The 5,085-nt window shown below is 39.5% G+C and overlaps 1 non-coding gene across 1 annotated transcript; it reads right to left on the reverse strand.

Moving 5' to 3' along the window:
* Positions 1-1,168: 1,168 nt before the first annotated feature.
* LOC112066717 (U12 minor spliceosomal RNA) lies at positions 1,169-1,318 on the reverse strand. Its single transcript, XR_002892823.1, has one exon. It is a non-coding gene; the product is annotated as a U12 minor spliceosomal RNA (small nuclear RNA).
* Positions 1,319-5,085: the final 3,767 nt, after the last annotated feature.

Consider the following 5,085-nt stretch of genomic DNA (forward strand, 5'->3'; position numbering starts at 1 on the left):
CATGAGTCATGGCCGCTGGGCCTGCGCGTCCGGAGCCTGTGCCCCACAACGGGAGAGGCCACAGCAGAGGGAGGCCCGCATACCACAAAAAAAAAAATAAATAAAAAAATAAAGTAGATTCTAAATATTTCTATATATTCATGAATATATTATCTACAATTCATCATTTTAAATTTATTTTTACATTTAACAATTTAATTGTGTTCGTTATTTCAAAGATGACCTGTAAAGCACATGATATGGAAAATGTATAAATGTTTCAATATTCACAAATGTCCTCTCCCTCAAAAACACTAAAGATGATTCGGCTCCTCTAGCTTCTTCTTGTGCCTGTTGTGAATAGTGGTCTTACAGACAGGTTATAAAAAAGAGGGTGTGGGCTGTAGAGCAGAAAGGGTAGAGAGGTAGTAGTGGAAGAAAAACCGATAGAGAAGGATGATGAGGATGGATGGAGGAGAAATGCAAGTGTCCTCATGAACTGGGTTTGACAGAAAATTAGGGAAATTTTAAAATTATAAACTGACAGAGATCAAGGAAGTCTTTGCAACTGATGTGAGGAGCTATGGATCAATATATGCTGAGGAGGATTTTGTAAAAGAGTTTTGTTGTATGTTATAGCATCTACTTTGAAATTTCTTCAAACATGCCAAGATTTAATTTATTTTCAATGTGTCATAAATGTTGAATTACATATTTTGGATGAAATAGTGAATTGACCCATGAGTTGATTCAACTTTATACAAGTTATGTACACCAATTCGGGTTCACTATCAAATAAATACTTCCAATTATTCACTGCCTAAATTTTTCTTTGTGTTGTAGATAACATCAGCTACATATGAATATATATATATAAGATAATAGCATATATGGCAGCTATCAGTTTGCTTTGTCCTCATGTTAAAGCAATATTTACTCTTGGGCTTTTTTTTTTTTTTTTTTTTGCGGTACGCGGGCCTTTCACTGCTGTGGCCTCTCCCGCCGCGGAGCACAGGCTCCGGACGCGCAGGCTCAGCGGCCACGGCTCACGGGCCCAGCCGCCCCGGGGCATGTGGGATCCTCCCGAACCGGGGCACGAACCCGCGTCCCCTGCATCGGCTGGCGGACTCCCAACCACTGCGCCACCAGGGAAGCCCCACTGTATTCTGCTTTTTAGATGCAAGAGGTACGGGCAGATCGCAACTCCCAGTCATCCCGCAAAGTAGGCGGGTCACCGTAAGGGCAACCTTTACCCGCTCAAAAATTCGTCTCACATTAGCAGTGAGGATTCGGGCGTCAGCCCGAATCGTTATTTTCCTTACTCATAAGTTTAAGGCATTTGGGCTTTTCTTGAATTACAAAGTCAACACTTACTGCTTTGTGAAATTCCACTTTTATTAATGATAATTTACTCTTAAGTTATTTTATAAATAAATTTTTTTCAAACCCTAAAAAATCACAGAACACTTGAATAATGTGCTATAATTGCTATGAATTAATGAGAAAAGCACTAAAATGGGAGCAAGAGATAAATGTATCCTGTATTATGTCCTAGGGGCTACTGCAACAAATTACCTTAAACTTTGTGACTTAAAATAGTATAAATTTATTATCTTACAGTTCTGGAAGCTGGAAATCTGAAATTGGTTTCACTGGTCTAAAGTTATGTGTCAGCAGGGTTGGTTCCTCTGGAAACTCTAGGTGAGAATTTGTTTCCTTGCCTGTTCTAACTTCTGGAGGCTTCCTGGATTTCTTGGTCTGTGACCCCTTTCTAGCAACTCTCCAACCTCTTACTTCGAGTCCTTGCTAGGAAAGAAGAGAAGTGTTTCTTCTTCCTGTTGGGCTTTGCTATCATCACAGGGCATGAGACCTCCCCCTTCTAGTATTCCAACTCTATTTAATTGAGATTTCTGTTTATAAATTTCTTACATAAAGATGCAGACTGCCTTGGAGATTGAGAAAAAGAGGGAGAATATTGGATACAGAGAGGAGAACAAAAGAAGAAGGAAATGAGACGAGACAGGAGAGACAAAGGAAAGGAGAAGCGAGTAGGAAAAAGGAGATCAGAGGCAGAGTTTAGAAGACAGAAGGGAAGCAAAAAGAGCATGGTTTAATAAAATCTTGGGAATTGGGAGGTCTTTTCTTTAGACTTTTTCATTTTTACAGCATATTTTTAATATCTTGAATATATTATTTTTAAAGCACTTCTTGCTTACTGTGCACCCAAAGATTCCATTATGGATGAACTAATTGAATCCTTTTGTGTTTTTCAATGATCTCATAGACCACTTGAATGAGAACTGTCTGTGATATTTGTATAAGCTGAGATCCCTGGACACTTCCCAAACTGCTGATTCTGAAACTCTGTGCTGCAAATATGTTTGCCAAGTGTACTGGATGATTCAATACCCAGCTGTATTTGAGATTTAATTGCTTGTATTTACAGAACCATCGTCTAAAGGTGGCCTGCAGGTAGACCAGAACCTATTCCTTCCAATCTGCAACAACCTTTATTCTGTACTTAAAATTGAAGTATCACTTTAAAAATTTTCTTTTTTACCATCACACTTTGGTGTGAAGGGCAAACCAAAGGCTGATACAGCTAGTGACAGCATGGAGTTAACATCCACGCCTGACCTGGCAGGCTGGAGACCAGGGAAGAGTTGATATTGAAGTTCGAGTGTGAAAGCAGCCTGGAGGCAGAATTCCTTCTTCTTTGAGGGACGTCGGTCTTTTCTCCCGAGCCCTCCATCATGGCTTTCCAATATTATCTTCCAGGGGTTCTTAATGCCATTGTGCATATGGAACACCATAGGTGCTTTTAAAACTAACATGCCTGGGTCCCTGCCCAGAAACAGCTTACAGTGGTATGGGATGGGTCCTGGCGTTGATACCTGTATAAAGCTTTCCAAATGGTTATAATAGGCAGCCAAGGGTGCCATCGTTGAATTTTGCATCATAAAATGGTGATTCTTAATTGGCAAGATTATTCACTCAAGTTTAGTATGAGTTAAATGTGCACCTCTTTCTAAAGGTGCATTGTTAACTGACCATTGGGCTCACTGGACCCCAAAACTGAACCAGTCAGAGGCTGGCAATGTTCTGATGTCACAGAGACCACACACAGTTGCTGGTCTCCTTCAGTCAGAGGCAACTGGTTTACATGGCCGCACATGTGGATGCAATACTTTATAGACAATGAAAAGCAAACGAAAAAGTGAATTGGTTACCAGTAGTTACTTAAAATAAAAATAAATAGGGGGGCTTCCCTGGTGGCGCACTGGTTAAGAATCCGCCTGCCAATGCAGGGGACACGGTTCGAGCCCTGGGCCGGGAAGATCCCACATGCCTCGGAGCAGCTAAGCCCATGCGCAACAACCACTGAGCCTGCGCTCTAGAGCCCACAAGCCGCAACTACTGAAGCCCACAAGCCACAGCGGGCCGTGTGAAGCCCGCGCGCCTAGAGCCCGGGCTCCGCAACGAGAAGCCACCGCAATGAGAAGCCCGCGCACCGCAACAAAGAGTAGCGCCCGCTCACCGCAACTAGAGAAAGCCCACCGGCAGCAACGAAGACCCAACGCAGCCAAAAATAAATAAATAAGTTTATAATAAATAAATAGATAGATAGATAGATAAACTAATACTTACTGGCAAGGGCCATGAATTGAATCACAAAAGAGAGTGATGTAAAGAAAAATAACACGCCTTATTTTCTACCTTTAACACTGACTTCATTTACACTGAAACTCCCTCTGGGGAACAAAAAGACCATAGCTGAATTAATAACACCTACAGATGACTAAAGGAAGGTCTTTTCATACCAGCGTTTCTCAGGACCTGTGAGTAATCTTCTCGTTAAAATTGAGTCAAAAAACATTGTTCGGAACCTGCTGCATGCAAGGTAATTTGTGTGATAGATTCCGTCTTATCTGAGCCAAAGTGTTAATGTTATTATCTACAATTATAGAGCAACGTTCGTTGAAATAAATTGAACCCCCAAAATCACTTTTTTCCCCAAAATTCTTTACAAAGTATAACTTTCAAGCATATTAGAACACATAGAGACTGTTATATGTTATACCGAGCAATAAAGCAGCCCAAAAATATAGCTGCAGAGAAAAACTGGAGAAGAAACCTCTTATTTCAACTAAGTTAAGCAAAATGTCCTTTCTAACCTTCTTGATAGAACCCTCCCCTGTTTTAAATTGAGTCATTCTGAGTACCTCAGTTTCATGTTTTATAGTTTTATAATTTGTAACGTCTGGCAAAGATCAAGGTTTCTCACTTTTCACCTCACAGATGTCCTTGCAAACTGGAACAAGGTTTAAATGGTTTACATACATATATTACTTCATTAGTGCCTAATTAAAAATACATCTGACAGCTGGCAGACAATGAGGTGCTTCAGATAATCCAAGGGAACTGATCAAGGATGGAAAATTGTGCTTGTACCACTTATATGAATTCATGGAATTCATTTTTCATGTTTAGGAATGGGTTTTCTTCTCCACCAACCTTATACATTTTGTATACATGTTGTTACTGACATACTCATGCTGCATTTAGAGTACATGTTGTATTTTAATAGGGGTATGTGGATTATTTTTCTATTAGAAGTTCTTAGAAAAAAGTGAAAATGAAAGATCTTTTTAAATGTCCTGAATTTGATCTTTTTCTCTCTTTCAGCTTTATTGAGGTATAACTGACAAATAAAATTGTAATATAATATTAAAAGTGTACAATGTGATGACTTGATATATGTATATATTACAAAAGGATTCCCACCGAGTTAACTAACATATCCATCACTTCTCATATTTACCTTTTTTTTTTTCTTTTGGTGAGAACGCTCAAGTTCTACTCTCTTAGCAAATTTCAATTATACAATACAATGTTATCAACTATAGTTGTCATGTTATACATTAGATCTTCAGACTTACTCATCTTATAGCTGAAAGTGTGTACCTTTTTATCAACCTCTCCCTATTTCCCCCACCTCCCAGCCCCTGGCAACCACTTTTCTACTCTCTTTCTATGAGTTCGACTTTTCAAAAATTATTCCACATATAAGTGATACCATGCAGTGTTTGTCTTTCTCTGTCTAGC

Source organism: Physeter macrocephalus, chromosome 4 (genome assembly GCF_002837175.3).
Source record: "Physeter macrocephalus isolate SW-GA chromosome 4, ASM283717v5, whole genome shotgun sequence".
In the NCBI taxonomy this organism is placed as follows: domain Eukaryota; kingdom Metazoa; phylum Chordata; class Mammalia; order Artiodactyla; family Physeteridae; genus Physeter; species Physeter macrocephalus.